Raw genomic sequence first — 20,780 nt, forward strand, 5'->3', positions numbered from 1 at the left:
AAACCACTGTGATCATGTGCCTGGACGTTGCATAGCTTGCATTGCATCCCTTGTTTCCTACTGTGAATTCTCAACACTGAGGTCAGAGTGACACTTTTAAACGATATAACTCAGATCATGCCATTCTCTGCTGAGTACTTTTCAATGTATCTCCATTTCTCTGTTCTAAAATTTAATGCCCTTGCTTTGGTGTAAAGCCAAAACAAACAAACAAACAAACCCATTGCCGTTGAGTTGATTCCGACTCAGAGCTACCATATAGGACAGGGAAGAACTGCCCCATACAGTTTCCAAGGAGAGCCTGGTGGATTTGAACTGCCAACCTTTTGGTTAGCAGCTCTAGCTCTTAACCACTGCCACCAGGGTTTCCTGCTTTGGTGTGGGCAAGGCTAAATTACATCATATTTCACTTATCCCTCTGAAATTTGCTTTTTGTATGTAATCTCATGTTCTCAAGAATTATTTATGCTGCTTCATGTGTTTCTCTGCTTAAGAAGACACATGAGACTGACTATGTGGGCAGTTCCTGCATGGAAGTGAGATGAGAAGGCAGAAGGAGCGAGGAGCTGGTTGAATGGACATGAGAAATACAGGGTAGAAAGAAGAAGTGTGCTGTCACACTGTAGGGAGAGCAACTAGGGTCACACAACAATGTGTGTAAGTTTTTGTATGAGAAACTGACTTGAAGTGTAAACTTTCACATAAAGCACAATAAAAAAAAATCATCTATGTTGCTTCCTATAGAGACACTTTGTCAGCTTTTAACTGTGGCCTGGGTCCCCATTCTTGGCCTGGACCCCTGCTTGGGCAAGTATTACAAAGCTCTTTAGCTCTGATGAAATGTGCCCAGAGACACCCTACTTTGCCAAGAAGCCTCCTACACAAAGGCACTCAGCTCTCTCACTCCATGGATAGGCAAGCTTAGCATGCAGTCCCATGCCACGGCTGTTTTATGCCACTGCCACATTCTCCCATCTTTAGTATTACAACTCTCTCTGTCTCCCAGGTCTTGGAGGTTCTCTACTCAGGGACTCTGGCTCCACAGGATGTACTCCATTCCTGGCTCTTCTTCTGGATGGTAGTGAGATCCCCCTCCAACTTCTAGGATTGGCTCCCTTTAAACCTAGTGGGATAGTAAAACTGAAAAATCTCCTATAAGAATTTCATGCACCATATTTGCATAGTCCCACCCCTGCAAGTGTTCTATGTACTTTATTTGCATTAGCTAAGCTGTTCAATCCCCTTGCTGGGACACAAGCATCACATATGCATAGATAGTCTCACTTAATCATTTTGTGGGAATTACAAGACCATGGCTAGAAGGAACATATTAAAGCAATTCACTGTACCACAGATGGACAAGGACCATTGTCTTCTTGGTTAGGAAATATGAGAAGACTCCCCAGGATTCAAAATCCTTAGTCAAGTGGTATTCAGGGGATAGAAAGAGGGGAACTCCATTGTCCCTCCTGTTAGAGGCTGAAGTAGGATTGAAACAAGCTATGGCAATGGTGTTTCAGATTTTGCTCACTCTCGCCTGGTGGAAAGAGGTAAGATCAAGGAGTTACCAAAGGTGATATGGAATAGGGCTTTGGATAGGCTGAAAATATTGGATGCTCCTTTAGGGTCACTATGAGTTGGAATTGACTCAATGGGAACTTGTTTTTTGGTTTTTGGCTAAGCCATCAGTGGCTGTTCCAAACCCCTTGAACCCAAAAGTAGTGAGCCTTGCTTGCTGGCATAGAAGTTCTCTTACTTCATGACCCTGATTCCCTCCTCTCTCTCTCTCCCCCATCTTAAGCAATGTTTTGTTCAAGATCTATTCGATCAACACCCATGATGACTATAGAAAAGAGCAATTTTTTGACTCATATACATGAACTGTGTGGTGTATTAGGTTAAAGACAGTATCAGGAATAACTGGAACCAGACTCTGATGCCTATAGGGATGTATTTTTATCTCTTCTCTCAATTTTATCCTGGATAATGGACCCATTTCTTTCAGGGTGGTTGAAGTCATGATTACTAATACTTCTTGTTTCACATCTTTAAAATTTCACAATTAGAGCAATATAGTTTTTTTTTTTTCTTTTCCTAGATAAAGTTCCAAAAATTTCAAGGAAGAACAATTTGAATCAAAGTCTGGCCCATTGACTCAATCACTATAGCACCCAGAAAAAAAAAAAACCGAGTGCCGTTGGGTCGATTCTGACTCGTAGCAACCCTATCACTATAGCAGGGAGGTAAAATACTATGAGCATCAGAGTTTTAGTCTCATGTCCACCCCTGTAATTCAAGCAAGAGAACAAGCTATATTATACGAATGGGCAAAAGGAATTGGTCATACAAAATCAATGGGTATTAAATAGACATACATGTACTCATGGAGAAAATACATAATTTTAGTAGTTTCTTCTAAACCAACTGCCTTATGGAATGTTCATTTTAAAAATAAGATAATAATATAAATATTTCAGAAATATGTATATTTAAGAAAGTAAAATTATAAAATAGAGAAGTATAGTGAATTTTAACAAGTTCAAGTCAACTTGTTATAGAATTATTCTGAAATATTAAGAGCTGTTTACATTCGAAAGCCAAAAAGATTTGTTACAGGCATGCTTTCTCCTTCAGAGATTAAAGTCAAATCATATATTGAAAATGAAAAGAAAAAGTTCCACATTTGTAATGAACTGATCTTGCTCTTTGATTAAAAATACAAATATCAGCATCCAATTAATTTCAATCACCTAAAGATAGCTATCTAGCCTTAGAAAATTGATGTGGTGGGAATACCCCCAGTATTAAAAAATTGCTTTATGTCTCAAAAGAAAAAATAATGAGATAAATATTTTTCTTGAATATTGGTTACTATTTTTCTAGTGAAAATTATGAAAAGGCTATAATCAGATAAATCTTACCCGTATAATTACCAAATATTATTTTCCTTGTCCCACCAAATCCACAGGTTACCAGACCAGACACTATAATGTCCATAACAGTTTGGACACCTGGAGTGTACTCGAAGTTTTAGACATATTAATAAGTCTATCCTATGAGGAAATGTTCCAATAAAATATCTAGTGATCTGACCAATTCAAATATAATTTCTTCTCCTTCAAGATAGAAAGTCCAGTGAGGAAAGACAACAGTTTACTTCTCAGAGAAGTCAACATTCTATAGAATTGATAATTAAAGGCATGAGAGAGAAAGCATTACACACACACACTTACTTAAAATAAAGAGAATTTAGAGTGAACAGATACTAAACTTAATTGCAACATTCTAAGCATGGACATATGTTGACGCATATCAATTCAAAATATTCTTTGTCCAATTTGAGCTAATGTAGTAAAGACCAAGGAGGCAGAACAGACAGGCCTAATACAGACTGAAGACAAATAAGGATTCTGTGAAAAAGAATACCTTCTCAACCACATTGTGTAGTAGCCAGGTATGCCATAGAACAAGACACAATTCACTAGAACTAATACTGGAGGAGAAGAAAATCTATCAGCAACCACGATTTGAAAAGACATCATGAGGATATGAAAGCTCATAGTATATTAGCCTTTCTGATTCTAATATCTTATTAACACCTAAACCCCTGCCTCTCTAAGTTGATGACATACAGATAAAGAGAGAGAGATCTATACAGATATAAGTTTCACGTGGTGTATATTTTATACTGAAATGAAGAGCTTCTGTACAATAGAAAACACAGTGTGTGCCTGGCCCAAAGGCAGAATGCTAAAAAATAAAATAAATAAATAAAACAGGGCAGCTGGAGAAGATACAAACTAAGGATCTCAAAGAGGTGGAATATCCAGCTTAATGAAGGAGTCTTGGGATAGATAAATCAAAGAAACGTATATAAAAATCTCATTGTTGGGAGTGTGGCCCAGATCCTTTCTGATGTCTCTGATGTCTTTGGGCCTCAGTTTCTGAGTATACAGTGCATCTTCTAAGTCATCAACACATTTTTTAAATTTGTTTACTGACCTATGTACAAACTCAATCTTAGTCTCAGCCTAGTACCCCCCCACCAAAAAAAAAAAAAAAAAAAAAAAACTAAACCTGTTGCTATCAAGCCGATTCTGACTTATAACAACCATACAGGACAGAGTAGAACTGCCCATAGGTTTTCCTAGGAGCGGCTGGTGGATTCCAACTCCCAGCCTTTTGTTTAGCAGCCAATCTCTTAACCACTGTGCAACCAGGGCTCCTAGCCTACTACAGCTTATCACAAAAAATCGTGATCTTTTCCTTGCACTTACCTTCCTTTTTCAAGAACTTATCTTCTGCAGCCGTTAATGCTTTCAAGGTCTGATCCATTATTGTTAATTGTTCTTTTAGCTGTCAAAGTTAGTCTTCTGAGATCTCAACCAACTTGTCTGCATGCTCCCGGTCACTCTGGATTAGGAGTAGTTTACAGCCAACTCTCCCTATCCACAGTCAGCCTCTTCAGCAATGTCCTTGGACTCTTTCAGTTGTTCCCCTGAATTCTCATTTTTTCCTCATCCTTTTGGGCTTGACTTTAAATAATTTATATAGTAAATAAAAATATAATATAGGTGTGCATACACACACAGAAAGAAATAGTGATTGTGTTTGTAGATAAAGATGGAGCTATGAGAGGTGCCAGTTTAAAGTTTGAGTGTGCTTGTGTGTGTGTATTTCTAAATGCATGTATGTGTACACGCATGTGTGTAGAGAGAGATGCAGAGCTGTATTTTTTCTGAGGGAAGTAAATCTTTATTTCCTGGAATTAACATAGAAAGTAATGAAGTTCTGGAATTTGGATGAGAGGGTCATTAAAATAGCCAGGAAATAACCAGTATGTGTTTTCCCACTCAGGGTAGCTCTGGTATGTAGTTTTACTCAGCATTATGCTGTATAAGCTCATCTTGAAAGGAGACATTTTAGTCATTTCATTGCTTCTAGAGCTTAGTCGACTCGATGGCACTGGGTTTTCTGGGTAGAGCTTAGTGTCTGTGTGTATATTTTCTGTCTCTCTTTATGCATGGACTATGGTGTTTTTGGAATAAGTAAGCTCTGAAGTAGGATTTAATCTGTCAAATTCATTGCCCTTATTTTCTGGTAAAAAAAAAAAAAAAAAATTTAAAACTTCATGTCTTTACCCTAAAGGGAAAACGTATCAAAATTGACCTTTGGATATGCACAGTGGCATTTAGATTATTATATTACGATAAAAATGAACTATAATTTCAGATGTATTATGAAACCCTGAACTTTTTCTATATTAGTAGTATAGTTCTTTCAGAAAGAAAAAAAAAATAATAGCTGTCTTAAGCTTTAAGTGACTTTCTAACATTTGATGTCAATTGCAAGGTTGTTCTCTTTTTAACTGGGAGTACAGCTTGTACCAGAGTCTTTATTGATCTAATAGAAAGTCAATAGATGGTGTATCAAAGAGAGGTACTTGTCATTCCACACATCTTATGAAACTGGAATGAAGAAGCACCTACAATGGTGCATTTAATTCCCTCAACAATGCTTGCCACACAGAGGGCATCAGCTGTTATTAAGTCAATTGATGAAAGCAGATTTTTCCAAGCAAACGCACATAAAGTGAATAGGTTCCTGCTTGAGTAATTTTCAAATGCTAAACTGGATTCTGTATTTGCCATCCAGGAAACCTGGATGTTTGTATTAAGAAAATCTAATCATTGCTATAACATGTAAGTTCCCTTTCTTGGGGACACAAGTGTCCTAGTAGAGTGGATGTGTTGAAGATTAGGAGTAGAAAGTTGCTTTCTAATCCCAAGAGACTCTGCAACTACAATAGAAGATCCTATTGTTCCTGCCTCAGTAACAATAATTTTCAAGGTGGCTTCATGGGCCCTCCATCTTCTGCCTGCACTGAACATGTTGGTGTTTGTCTGGGGTTTGCAAGAGCCCAAAAATAATACTTCTCTAAATTGTGACACTATCAGGAAAAAATCTAAAGTTTTAAACAGGTAGAAGAAAAGAAATCATACGTGTATTGCTGACATGGTTTACAGCTGTAGGCAAGCTAAATTCCTTATCTTAACCCCCACAATCACAAACACACATCTTCCAGACACTGGGAATATTGGGAATTTTGAGGCTACCCCTGTAGAGACAGGGATCTTCTGCTCAGGATGAGAGCAGGGCAAAACATGTTCTTTATGGGCAGGCTTGCACCCAAGAAGAAGGAAGAAAGGGACCAAGATAAGCAGGCTCACTTTTCCTTTCAAAGCCACCAGTCAAATGGAGGAAGGGTTGAGAAGGCAGAGAGAGGCAGGAGTGTTGGGCTAAATGAATTTCCTCTGTGGGGAAGGAAACATCAGGAGTTGGAAAGAAATTTTTCTCCTACCCCATACCAACAGCATTCCCCATGTTTTCAATCTACTATTCTCTTTACTCTGTGCTATTTTCTGTGGTTAACAGGTCTAGAATCATCATTGTGCCTATTATCTATACACTTATAGTTCTCAAATGATGATATCCACAATGAATTTTGGGTCAATCTGTTTAAAGGGTAACTTGATAACCCAATTTGGGTTTTTCAGTGGGTATTATACTGAACACATTCATAATGACCCTCCTCAGCTATTCTTAAAATATGTTTTCTCACTCTAACTCATCTTACTAGCTTTTCCCTTCATCTTAAACTTCACTATCCAAACCAAAAAACTGGGTCATGCCAAAGTCTTCCTTTGTCTCATGACATATATATTAAACCATGAGCCATTGTTATTATACCTTAAAAAGAAAATATCTTAAATGTACTGTTAATTATGCCCCTCTTTTCATCCCTACTACTTCAGTCTTTTACCACTGCATATCTAATCTATGGCAATATTAGAGTGGAGGAACAAACAAAATGCAAACGTAACCAGTTCACTAACCTTCTTAAGTCAGTTTGCCCCATATTACACAGCATAAAACCTAAATGTGTGGCATCTCTTAGCAGACCTGGTAATATCTCATACTTTATTTTCCTGTTTTCTTATTTTTGGCTACTTCTTAAGCCTGAGTTAGGATGATTTTACATGAAAATAACAGAAAATTCCTCTAAATCCCCCTTTGTGATTTAGCAAAAATGTGTTCCTAATTTGATAAAGTAAGTGTGTCAGATAAAGGGCAGCTTCAGGCTTGCTTAGATCACAGTTTCTGTGGTATCAAGAGGGCTCCATGTCCTGTACATATTCCACTTTGACAAATTCAAAATGTTGGCTTGTCCTTGGACATTGCCTTTTGAGGTCCCAAGATAGCTTTTGCACATCTAGACATCAGAGATATCATGAGCAGGGTTAAAAACAGGAAGCAGTTTCTCCTGGCCAGCAGCACAGCAGAATAAAAAATAACAGCTACGTGTTAGAAGATTTATATTCTAGTCATGGGTGTGCCACTAACTGATTGACCTTGGGAAATAAACTTAATCATTCTAAATCTTATTTGAGCTATAAAATCAAGTGGTTAGACTGAACAATTTCTAAATTGTACTCTAGGTTTAAAGTTTTGTGCCTGCAAGAAGTGGTCTTGGAATTCTGCCCAAGCAGAGTAACTAAGGATACCAAACTGAAAAAACAACCGTTGAATCCAGGAATCATGTGTTTACATACTCTTCATTTATCACAGAATCAGAGCTTGCTAACATATGAAGGGAGCATCTGTTAGTTGTTTGAATTCTCTCTACCACATCCCTGATTAGAGGTCATGGAGTCAGTGCCTAAATGTTTCTAGTGATTTATGGGAACTCAAATATCTTCCTCATGTGTTAGAATCTCAGTCAGTCTCCATTTGATTGGTTTCTTTTGGGACTATTCTAGAAAGCTCTCTTTCACATGAATATTCACATGAGTATTCCCCAACATTTGAAAATAGCTATCAGGTCCTTCATGAAATTCCACTTTCCCAGTTAAATTTCTTCTCCTTGAAACATAATTGGTTCTTTGAAAGTCAATTCATTTCGTTGTCCCTCAGGCCATAGGAAAAGAATTCCAGAGCTTTATAATTCAAGCCCGTCTATCCATCTATCTATCCGTCCATCCTTCCATCCACTCATCCCCCATCTACCCATCAATCTATTTTTCTAATTCTGCATTATTCTACAAAGGCACACATATCTGTTACTCACCAAAGGGGGGGGGGAAGCAGTGAAAGAGTAAGAGTTTCAATTTCTTTGTTATTTCTCATATTCTAAAAAATAATTACTCAATTAGATGCAGAAAAGTATATACAGAGCTTGAATATGAAGTAAATTGGCTGTATTTATTTAATAAACCAGGCTTCACTGCTCAATTTGGTACAGATCTAGAGGGAAGACAAATTACATATGTGTGTGTATGTGTGTTCATGTGTACACACATAGACACACACATACACATCTATCACCTATAGTCCTACCACACATATTGTGTATCAAATTCAAATATCTCATTTAGTTATTCTTGTTACAGATATACTTTTACAAATCTGATTGCTATGGATATGCTTTTATAAGCATGATTCAGTAATTTTTGACTATATTAGTTTTATTCCAAAATTAGTATATACTTTTTTTTTTTTTAAAGCTGATATTCATCATGAACTTACAGTAGACAAGGTATATTCTTAAGAAGTTGTAGAATTTTTCTCATTCAATCCTCACATGTCATCTATGAGACAGGTCAGAGAATAAATAATTGCAGAGGCCTGAAGTCTGAAGCCAGGGTTCACCTTTCACTCACTCTGTGACATTGAGCATATTATCTAACATCTCTGTGCCTTAGTTTCTTCACATGTAAAATAGAAATAATATTTCTAATGCTTGTTATTAAAATTAAATTAGTTACTGTTTCCAAAAACTGGCACATACTTAGTTCTATTAAGTGTCTATTAAATAAAAAAAGCTTTTTCAAGATCAAATAGATAAGAAGTAAGGGAGGTGAAACTCAATCAGGAGTAACTTATTTTTTATATCTCAAAAATGCAGATAACAATTAGGAAGAATTTTAAAAGCAAACGTGATTACATTAACCTGAATAACCAGACTCACCATTATGGTAAGTTCTATCATGTAATATGCAAACACCCTTATACTTTTTTAAACTTACTTTTCGTCTGAGTCCTTAGTACTTTGCTCAACTTATATTTTATTGTTTTTTCCCCCTATACTCACATTCAGTGGATGTTACACACATGCAATCAGTTCTCCTCAGATCTTCACCGTGAACATAAGTTGAAATCTCCAGTTCCTAGCCAGGCTCAGTGAAAAGCAATCTTTCATCCAAATTACTTCACAGTTCTGAAATAAAATCTTTTTAACCATTGTCATTTCCAGTACCCTGAACATAGGTGACATGAAGATCTCCAGTCCACAGAGTGCAATACAAACAGGACTTTTATCATTTCAGTACTGTGGTGCACAGAATCGCTTTTATATAGCCTTCCTCATCATTGTCTTATAACTTCCACAAAATGATTGGCTGGCTCTATGCAAATATAGTGACTTCTGGTCTACTAAGGGAATTTTTCAGTCTGTGGTCCTACTGGGAGGACCATGCCTTGAAATTGACAAGGAGTAGTGTTTTAGGCTTGTATAAAGGCCAGTCCTACAGAAGAGAAGCCTCACTACCACCAAGAAGAGTCTGGAGTGGAGCACATCCTTTAGACCTGGGTCCCTGTGCTGAGAACCTACTAGACCCAGAAGAAAGAGACGTAACACTGAAGAAGGTGCAAGATAGCAAGAAACAGCATGGAGCAAGGAGGCTCTGGTGAACTTGTTGGCTCACAGAGCAAGTGTTGACAGCCTGCAGGCAGGAGACTTGCCAGTGGAGCTAAAAGAGCTGACCCACTTGCTCATGAGCGGCAGACACCTGAGTGTGCCCCACGGAGTGGCATTACTAGGGTTGGTGTTACCCTCTCCCGTGGACCTTCTCCCATACCAGGCCTTACAGAATCCTCAGTAATGTCTATTATCAATTTAGTCATAGAATAATATGTGATAAATAGCATGTTGTAAATTGCTTAAATGTAATATTTCTTACATTAGAGGAATACTAACAAGATTGTTTTGTACAATCTTTCTGCATTTAATTATTAGTTGCAACATTATTAGCAGCTGAGCAAAAGCCTTTTTTTTAATTTTTCTCCACCTTTTCCTTGAATTACTACTTAATTCTCAAAAAAGTATTCATATACGTTTACAAATACTAATCATGACGATATTCTAGCTAAAACGCCAGAAAATTTGAGAAGATCGGTGACTATAAAAACATCTGCTACAAGGAAAACAACTGCTGCAGAAGAAACAATGTGATTCGAAGTGCCATTGTAATTGGATAATGAGGATAGCTATGATTGTAGCACATTAGAAAGTTCAAAAAGTAGAGTAGCCTTGTAGCTATATTGATATGTGTAAGCTGGGCTTAGGAAAAAAAAAAAAATTTGTTGTTATAACTAACTACAGGGATATTTTTATAAAAAATAATAAATTTCCACTGAAACACTGCATAAAAATTTTAGAGACAGTCATATGGGTGTCAGTCCCTCTGACAGGGTCACCAGTGCGGTCCACGTCCCCTACACCCTCCTAGTGATGCCACTGACACCATGCAGGAGTTGCCTCCGACGCTCCTGTGCAGGGGTCTTTCTACATCAGAGCCAAGCCGGATGCCTCTGGGCAGAGGGCTTGTCAAAGGAGCTAAAAAAAGCTGTAACACATGCTTGTTCAGAGCAAGAAAGGCTGGTGTACCCTGTGCAGGGATTGCACGCCTTCTTCCCTTGGGCAGCAGGGACAGGATAGTATGGTGGCAAGAGAGCCCTGCAGGCAAGGTAGCATGGCAGGACCAGATGGCAAAGGCTTAGAAGGGCCCATTGGCAGAGGTTGAGAGATCCTGTGCATGGAAGGGCAGGGCCCAGCAAGGCTCAGCGTCAGAGCAAAAGCCTTGGGAGCCATGCAGGCCCCCCAAGCAGCATGGGGATAGCCAGAGGCAGCAGTGACATGAACACAGCATCTGACCTGAACAACAGTGTACCTGCCCAGCAACATAAAAACGGACATGGGTAATTTGGCGAACAGTAAAGGTTTCCCCGTTGGAAATCTGATGTTATCATTTACTGCTGGCTTTCTATAAATACTAATAATGGTTTTCACACTCTGGAAGTGTCTTGCGTACTTGGCTCGATCACAGATGAGAGTGGCACCCATAGAATGATTTATGCCGGTGGCTGTATGTGTCTCATTCCTAGCAGTCTTATGACTGTCTGGAAGTTTGAGGCACAGCCTGGCTGCATGTGCAATTCAGACAGACAGATGTGCATACAAGTACTATGTCAGTGCTGAAGTCACTTTATATGGGGGAGATACATGCTCCAGGATGCATTGCAAAAGATGTTTTCTCCCAAACATAATTTATTCCTAACCGTGCTGGGAACTGCTTGTTTTTGTTGTTGTTGTTAGGTGCTACTGAGTTGGTTCCAACTCATAGCAACCCTATGTCCAAAGAACAAAACACTGCACGGTCCTGTGCCATTCTCACGATTGTTACGGTTAAGCCCATTGTTGCAGCCACTGTGTCAATCCATGTCATTGAGGGTCTTCCTCTTTTCCGCTGACCCTCTACCAAGCATGACGTTCTTCTTCAGGGACTGATCCCTCCTGGTAACATGTCCACAGTATGTAAGACTAGTCTTGCCATCCTTGGTTCTAAGGAGCATTCTGGTTGTACTTCTTCCGAACAGATTTGTTCTTTTTTTGGCAGTCCATGGTATATTCAATATTCTTTGCCAACACCACAATTTAAAGACTTCAATTCTTCTTCAGTCTTCCTTATTCATTCTCCAGCTTTCACATGCATATGATGTGATTGAAAATACCATGGCTTGGTCAGGAGCACCTTAGTCTTCTAGGTGACATCTTTGCTTTTCAACATTTTAAAGAGGTCCTTTGTCCAATGCATTGCATCTTTTGATTTCTTGACTGCTGCTTCCATGGCTGTTGATTGTGGATCCAAGTAAAATGAAATCCTTGACAACTTCAATCTTTTCTCCATTTATCATTATCAATGCATTCTGATTGCATTTAGATCAATTTCAGACTGTAGAAGCTGGTAAAAATCTTCGATTTCTTCATATCTGGCCTTAGTGGTTGGTGCGTAAATTTGAATAATAATCGTATTAACTGGTCTTCCTTGTGGGCATATGGATATTATCCTATCACTGATAGTGTTGTACTTCAGGATAGATCTTGAAATGTTCTTTTTGAGGATGAATGCAATGTCATTCCTCTTCAAGTTGTCATTCCCAACATAGTAGAACATATGATTGTCTGATTCAAAATGGCCAATACCGGTCCATTTCAGCTGACTAATGCCTAGGATATGGATGTTTATGCATTCTATTCCATTTTTGACAATTTCCAGTTTTCCTAGATTCATATTTAGTACATTCCATGTTCCGATTATTAATGAATGTTTGTTGCTGTTCCTTTTCATTTTTAATCATGCCACATCAGCAAATGTAGGTCCTGAAAGCTTGACTCCATCCAGGTCATTAAGGTTGACTCTACTTTGAAGAGGCAGCTCTTCCTCAGTTGTCTTTTGAGTGCATTCCATCCTGGGGGTCTCATCTTCCGGCGCTATATCAGACAACATTCCTCTGCTATTCATAAGGTTTTCACTGGCTGATGCTTTTCAGAAGTAGATTGCTGGGCCCTTCTTCCTAGTCTGCCTTAGTCTGGAAGCTCAGCTGAAACCTGTCCACCATAGGTGACCCTACGGGTATCTGAATACCAGTGGCATAGCTTCCAGCATCACAGCAACATGCAAGCCCCCACAGTATGACAAACTGACAAACATATGGGACTTGTTTTTGTTAGCTGACATCAAGTCATCGCTGAATCATGGTGACCTCACATACAACAGAACAAAATATTCCTGCACTGTCCTAACAGTCTTGTTCACTAAATATGATGTCCTCCTCTGGCAACTGATCCCTACTAATGGTGTGTCCAAAGCAAGCTTGAAGAAGGTCTCTCTGAAATGTTACCTTATCTAAAATTACTATCTCCTGTCCCCAGTCATCACTATCTGACTCTTACTTACCTTATTTAAAAAAATTACAGTATAGATAGAGAGAGAGAGAGATAAATGCCATTGAGTTGACTCAGACTCATGGTGACCTTATGTACAATAGAACAAAATGTTGCCTGGGCCTGTGTCATCCTCATAATCACTGGTATGTTCTAGTCCATAGTTGCAGCTATTGTGCCAATCCATCTCACTGAGGGTCTGCACACCCTCCCTGGCCCTTTACTTTACCAAACATGATGTCCTCCTCTAGTGATTGATCCCACCTGATGACTTGTACAAAGCGTGAGCCGAACAAAATTCTGTTGTGATCCATAAGGTTTTCATTGGCTAATTTTTGCAAGTAGATTTCTAGGCCTTTTTTCTTATTCTGTCTTTGACTGGAAGCCTCAAGAAAACATGTCCATCAGGGTGACCCTGCTGGTATTTGAAATACTAGTGGCATAATTTTCAGCAACACACAAGTCACCACAGTATAGCTCACTGACGGATGGTAGGCCTGGAACTTAGAAGGTAATAATTTTGTTAAATGATGAGCAAGAGTCTAACTTTCACAATGAATAGAGAGACACTTTCTACTAATCACTAATTGGAAAATGGAGGGCTAAGTAGGTGGAGGGTGCCATTCTTGGCCTGATTATCTGCTGATTCAACCGGACCTTCCTACTCACTTTCAGGAATCTGGACTTATTGGTGTCTGGGAATGGGCAGAGAATGGTGCTTCCCAGACTTTTTTTGTAATTCTATTTCTTCAACTTTAAATTATTGAAAATGTCACACAATTCTGGTGCTAATGTACTTTCTAATTCTTAGCTTTCTATATCATTGTGAATTTTGGTCATTTAACTTCTTTACAGTTATTTTAGTGGGGAGCTTGAAGAAGCTGCCAAGAAGATGCCTTTTTCAATGTGCACAACTCTAATCCAAGGCTAAGATGATTTATTGGAGGCGTAGTAACACATTATGTTAGGTTAATACCTGTGCTTGTTTATTTTTATATATAATTGCAGTATGCATATGCAGTTTTAATCTATAATGATGTAAGATATTCTATTGATATGTGGAGATTCCTTTGAAATCTGGAAAGAATCAGAGTCCAATGGTTGAAGGAAATATCAAAATAATGGTGGAGGGTTTCTCATAATGCAACATGAGAGCCAGTATTTTTTTAATTACACTAATTTTTTAAAATTACCTTTAGATACAAAACAATAAAACAAAAAGGACACTTCAGCACTGAAATTATGAAACACATGGATTAAAATTAAAGGTACACTTTCATATAAAAACCTGGGTGATGTTACAATATCTCCATGGGAAATTCCTGTTTCTCAAAATAGTAAGTACTCCTTAGCTGAGAGGTTGTCATGACAGCACAGAAGGCAACGGGCGTCTAATTGTTCTCTCTCTCAAAAGATTTCTCACGGCTTTCTCATCTCTCACTTAAAAGCTACTGATCAGGCTTCTGCCTTAAAAAAAAAAAATTTTTTTTTTTTTTTTCTGCCTTACACAAGGTCTAATTCTTTGTTCAATTGCTACAAATTCACTACAAATTCAGACAGTAAATGGTGTGCCAACTGGACCCACAAACAATTGGATTGGATCCAAATAATGTTGGCAGAGTCCAGACATAAACTGCAGGGAAAGTGACCAAAGTTGGCACTTCACAAGCTTGATGAAAATGTACTTGGATATTTTCTCATTATATTTTAATATCTACAGACAGACTTTGTTCAAAGCATATGGAAATTTATGCAGTATCTTGAATTTTTTTTGGAAAAATGCAGCTTGGAAATTTCAAATTATTTTCAACTTAAGCTTATGTTTATATCTCTTAGTGTAAATGAATTTGAAGTTGAACATATATTTTCTCTTCCTACTTCTTATCTTTAAAAAAAAACCCAAAATCAAACCCATTGCTGTCAAGTTGATGCCGACTCAGAGCAACTCTATATAGGACAGGGTAGAACTGCCCCATAGGGTTTCTGAGCTCTTTTTTGTAGTCACTCTTTAGGTCCCTCTTATCAACCCATGGAAAACCCTGGTGGCGTAGTGGTTAAGTGTTATGGCTGCTAACCAAAAGGTCAGTAGTTTGAATCCTCCAGGCGCTCCTTGGAAACTCTATGGGGCAGTTCTCTCTGCCCTATAGGGTTGCTATGAGTTGGAATTGACTCGACAACAGTGGGTTTGGTTTTGGTGGTTTATCAACCCATGTGATGGTTAATTTTATGCATCAACTTGACTAGGCTATGATTCTCGGTGGTTTGGGTGATACTGGACTGGTTGCTGTTCCATATGTAATGTAATATAATCACCTTCCATGATATAATCAACCAATCAGTTGAAAGGGGATTTTTCTTGGGGTTGTGATCTGACTCCAGACTATAAATGGATATCCTGGCAGAGCTCACTCTTTCTCTTTTGACCTTGGACTCTTCTCATTCCCTGATCTATGGATCTTGTATGTAAGCCTGCGAAAGTCTCTGGCCTGCCACCTGACCTGAGGATTTTGGACCTGTCAGTCACATAATTGTGTGATACAATCTCTTAAATATCTGTGCTTGTGTGTGTGTTCTCTAGAGGAGCAAAATCAGTGACATACATAATTAAAATGCATAAAATGATAAGGACAAATAGCTATTCTAAGGATCACATTGGCATTTTTTTCTGCTACCAAGTTTTAAAATAATTTCATCCTTACATTTGTGCTGCCATCATGCAGAGATTTTCAGATTTTGTGGCAAGCTGACATATAAATCCACTAGAGGGGGACCTCAGAGCCCCCATAGAAGCTGCCATGGACTATGCATCAGACAGAAACTTTCTAATTGGCTATTTGGAAAAACAATGTCTGCTTTTAAAAAGAATTGAAACTGATATTGTATAATCATGCCTATATGATTGTTGGAAACCCTGGTGGTGTAGTGGTTAAGTGCTACGGCTGCTAACCAAAGGGTCCGCAGTTTGAATCCACCAGGTGCTCCTTGGAAACTCTATGGGGCAGTTCTACTCTGTCCTATAGGGTCGCTATGAGTTGGAATCGACTCGATGGCACTGGGTTTGGTTTTTTTGGTTTATATGATTATAGCAAAATCAGAAGTAAACAAGCATGTAACCTTTCTTATTTCTCATCACTCACTAAAATGACTAGAATAATGACCCACCATCGAGTCAATTTTGACTCATAGCAGAACCTGAAATATGGCAAATTTGATCATTGAATGATAAGCATGAAATTGAGATAAAGAGGAAGAGGTTTGTTTGTGTTTGTGTCTGGGACTGTTTTCTTGATTTTGCCTGTAAAGCTAATACAATACGAGGAGGCTAAGCAAACTGGAAGCATGTCCATAAAATTACTGCAAACTATTTTGGGTTTTATATAGCGTCAACCTCTTATAGTCTATTGAATCTTTTGGGGGTCATGGATCCCTTTGCTGATAATCTCATGAAATTTATGGATTCTATTCCATTAAAAAAAAATGAACTATATGTGTGTGTATATATATATATATATATATATATATATATATATATATATATGTATAATTTCAGATGTTCATGGCCCATAAAGACTATCCCTAAGTTTCCTCTGGGTCCACTGATCCTAGGTTAAGAAGGCCTGTAATAAAACAAATTTATAAGAAAAAATTAAAAATTACTTTCCTCATTTCTGTGGTCCAAATAGTTAATATCTCAACATAAAGCTCACATTTGTTTGGTATTCCTTCAGAATCTTTATTACAGGGCCACCACTGAGACAATCAGAGTTGACATCATGTTGTAGAAAAATTTATAATCATAAACATCAAATAAATCTAATGTTTTAACTATCTCTTTTTTAACACACCTAATATTGCTTTAAATGTTAATACTCCTGAGTGTAGTACAAAATATAGAGTTCAGTTAATATACATCTATCGTCAGAATTGATACTTTTGCCTTATTTGTATTTTCTGTTCTTTACGTCTGCATATTGTTTACACTGCACTCTCTCATTATCTACAGGGCATTATTTCTTTGAGTTGGGTTTCCTCTTTAGAAAATGTATACGTCTTATAAAATTCCACCAATCACTACTTAAAATTTTTAACAAATTTTTCTAATTATACGTGTTAAGAATTAGACACGTATTGTGTCTTCTTTCAGTAAGAAGAGAGAAATAATCAAATTTTTCTTTGTTTGCATCTAACTCATTTTTTTAGTAATTTACATATTTTATTTAGGGTCTTTTTTTTTTTTCCTGTCTGGTCAGTTCCAACTGGTAACAACCATGTGTCAGAGCAGAACTGTGATTCATAAGGTTATTTAATTAATTATATATTACATATTTAATTTTTTGAATATGGTTAATAACGATTCACAATAATTTCATTTTTTAAGTCAAAGATTCAATTGTTATTTGGCTTACTTCCATTTTAAAATAATTTCATGGATCAGTGATGTTTCTTTCATGCCCTTTGAGAATTCTTTATTTTGCATAATTTTTTCAATTATTGTACACAGGTTTATTTTTTTTTCCAGAATGATTCTAATGCTTTTACTAAAAAAGTGGCCATTGTTCTCATGATCTAGGACTATGTCAATATGACAAGAGAATCTAGATGCCTAAACAAGAATTATTTTTACTTTTATCTGACCAGTCACACAGAGGACATAACAAATAGCCTAGCTTGAAGTTCTTTGTTAAGGGAAAGAAAGACACATCATGCTCAGGAAACAGGATGAAATTCTAAATTGTCAATATAGGTCTACGTAACTCTCAAGTCCTTCTGTTCTGATCATTATCTAGGACAATGCCAAAAGTTAATGAAACCTATTCTGGGTATGGCCTCCTTTATTGTTCTTGGAGGAGGAAAGGAGGACAGAGTTGGAATCTTTCTAAATTAATGTCTGAGGAAGACTTTCCAAATTGGACAATACTGGATGCTGGGGCATGGTGCCTATGATGAAATGTCCATTGACTATCTTGACTATTGTTAGGTGGTGTTTATGGCAAAAGGCACAACATTGTTAGATTACAAATGGTTTAAAAATATGAACACCTGACACAGTTTAGATTTAAGGGTCATAAGTTGGCTAAGTATACAAAGTTGGCTTATCAGACTATAACAGAGGCATTATAACCTGAAAAAAAAAAAAAAAGTTGAAAGCAAGTAAGGCATAAAGGATAGCCCCAGAGGGGGGTCACCATTTCAGTGTAATCAAATTTCCAAGAGCAGGCACCTGATTCACTGGGAGCAAATGGATCAACTTTTGATAGGAATCACAAGACTTACATGCAGTGGAAACTTCTGCATGAGAAATTTACAGTCCTTTATTTTGTCCTCAGTCTTTAATGACAAATGTGTTACCATGTCCAGTATGATGAAGTTTCCGTATACTGATGGCAAGAAACTGGGAGGTGCAGGTTAGATCAGCAGCTTAATTCCAGTTGATGTCATCAGAAAATGGAAACTTACTGTGGAAAATGGACCCTTATATAAAGGATCCAAACAGTCCAATCAGTGTAATTCATGGTCCCAAAAAGAGTGTATTTAATTTATCTGCCTATAATCTTCCAAGTGGCTTTCCAGACACTCAGCCATTAGAAACAGCTCAAAAGTTATTGAAAATACAGCAAAGCTCATCAGAGGCAGCATTGTCCAAAGCTTTGAGTACTGCCTTGAATTCTGCCCACTGGGTGGAGCGACTACGTCCACTTCGTTCTACGTAGGTGGTGCTGAGGCTGAAAAGCAGAAGCAGCCCAATGAATAATATGAGGTTTCAACTTAGGTGCACCATCAGTGAGTCAGGCACAACTATTTATGGTAACCTCTGTGAATCACAGGCCTATTGGTCCAGTACCCTTGATTCACATAATGGAGTGATTGATAGATTCCCTCAAAGGAGCACTACCACTTTTTCTTGTAAAATTTAAATGCTACCAGGGCTAAGTTGACTGACAAGGGAGACCATTTGGGCTCTTTCAATGTCATTAGTCATAAAGTCTGAGTTGACCGACCTCAAAATCTGAAGGAAGTTCAGAGAGTCACAAACCCTCCCTGGGTAAGGGATGCAGTTTCAACAAGATCCAAATAGTATGCCAATAGTTGCTTTTCAAAGTGATAAAAAAAGGAGGCTGTGTCAGGCAGGTGGTATATCCAAAAACTCAGTGGACACTGGCAAGCAAAGGACAACCTATGGTGCCATAGAATCTAACTGGCAAAATTCTCTGTCACGAAGTTCCAACAAATAATTAGTATTACAGGGCCCCAAAGGGAGAATGTGCCACACTAGCTGAACAAATTCCAGCACGGCCTGTTTCAGTTTTGTCTATAACAAGGACCAAGAACACTCAAGTGGAGCACATAGTGTCTCTACTACCTGAAAAGTCTAAAAAGATGCTGGACATCCTTGTTGGGGTGGGGGAGAATCAGAGAGACAGGAGTTTTTCTTTTGCTGCTGAAGCAGCTGAACACTGCAGGTCTGCTTATCTAGCTCCAAAAAATTTTACTTGACAGACAGGTCCCTGAAATTATTTGGGGTTTATCAATCATACCTGCTGTCAGAGGCATGACAATACCACAGACAGGGCTGTTGAGGCTGAGGCTTCTGACTTCCCAATTAATGGGGCATCATCTATACAGTAAAATATTTGGACATCAGAGGGTAGGAGCACTTGTGTCAAGTCATAATTCACCCAGCGATGGTAAATGGCAGGAGAGTTTAATACTCTGGGAGAATACCACAAGCATATACTGGAGGCCTTGCTACATGAATACAAACTAATCTTGATCTTCGAGTATCAGTGGGATGGAAGAAAGTCATTAGTAATGTGTAAAACAGTATACTAAGTGTTATCTGTGCAGCGTGAAGTAAACCCCACACAATTGGAGCAAACATGATATAAAATGCCATGAGCCATTATCTTTCTTTTTCATAAGATCAGTCTGTTGTACTATAGAATAATCTGGCAGAAATTAGATTTTTTTTTAATTCTTCACTGTGACCTTATTACAGGGGTAGGGGTGGGTTAACCAGTATGCAAGGTACCGAAGGGCTCACTGCAAGAAAAGTACAGCTGAGTTTGTTTGTTTTAGTTGTACTTTAGATGAAGTTTTACAGAGCAAATTAGTTTCTCATTAAACAATACACATATTGTTTTGTTTGGTTGCCAACCCTACAACATGTCAACACTCCTCTTCTCAACCTTGGGTTTCCCATTACCAGCTTTCCTGTCCCCTCCTGACTTCTCATCCTTTACCCCCGGCTGGTGTACCCATTTAGTCCCATTTTGTATTATGGGCCTGATTAATCTATGGCTGAAGGGTGAACCTCAGGAGTGACTTCAGTACTGAGTTAAAAGAGTGTCCAGGGGGCATCCTCTTGGGATTTCCCCAGTCTCTGTCAGATCAGCAAGTCTGGTCTTTTTTGCAAGTTAAATTTTGATTCTACTTTCTTTTTTTCAGTTCTGTCCGGAACCCTCTATTGTGATCCCTACCAAGCAGTCAGTGGTGGTAGCCAGGCACCATTTGTGCTAGACTCAGTCTGGTGGAGGCTATATAGTTGTGGTCCTTTTGACTATCTTTCCCTTGTGTATGATTTTCTTCATTCTCCCTTGTTTCAGATAGGGTAAGACCAGTGAAGTATCTTAGATGGCTGTTCATAAGCTTTTTTAAAATAATTTTTATTGTGCTTTAAGTGAAAGTTTACAAATCAAGTCAGTCTCTCATGCAAAAA

At 38.1% G+C, this 20,780-nt stretch overlaps 1 protein-coding gene and 1 pseudogene across 3 annotated transcripts in view; both read right to left on the reverse strand.

Moving 5' to 3' along the window:
* Window positions 1–4,335, reverse strand: part of LOC126064649 (proline-rich nuclear receptor coactivator 2-like) — a 33,618-nt pseudogene extending 29,283 nt beyond the window's left edge.
* Window positions 1–20,780, reverse strand: part of LOC126064759 (collagen alpha-1(I) chain-like) — a 253,041-nt gene that overhangs the window by 86,023 nt on the left and 146,238 nt on the right. The gene's annotated exons all lie outside the window — the stretch shown is intronic.

This window comes from Elephas maximus, chromosome 21, assembly GCF_024166365.1.
Source record: "Elephas maximus indicus isolate mEleMax1 chromosome 21, mEleMax1 primary haplotype, whole genome shotgun sequence".
In the NCBI taxonomy this organism is placed as follows: domain Eukaryota; kingdom Metazoa; phylum Chordata; class Mammalia; order Proboscidea; family Elephantidae; genus Elephas; species Elephas maximus.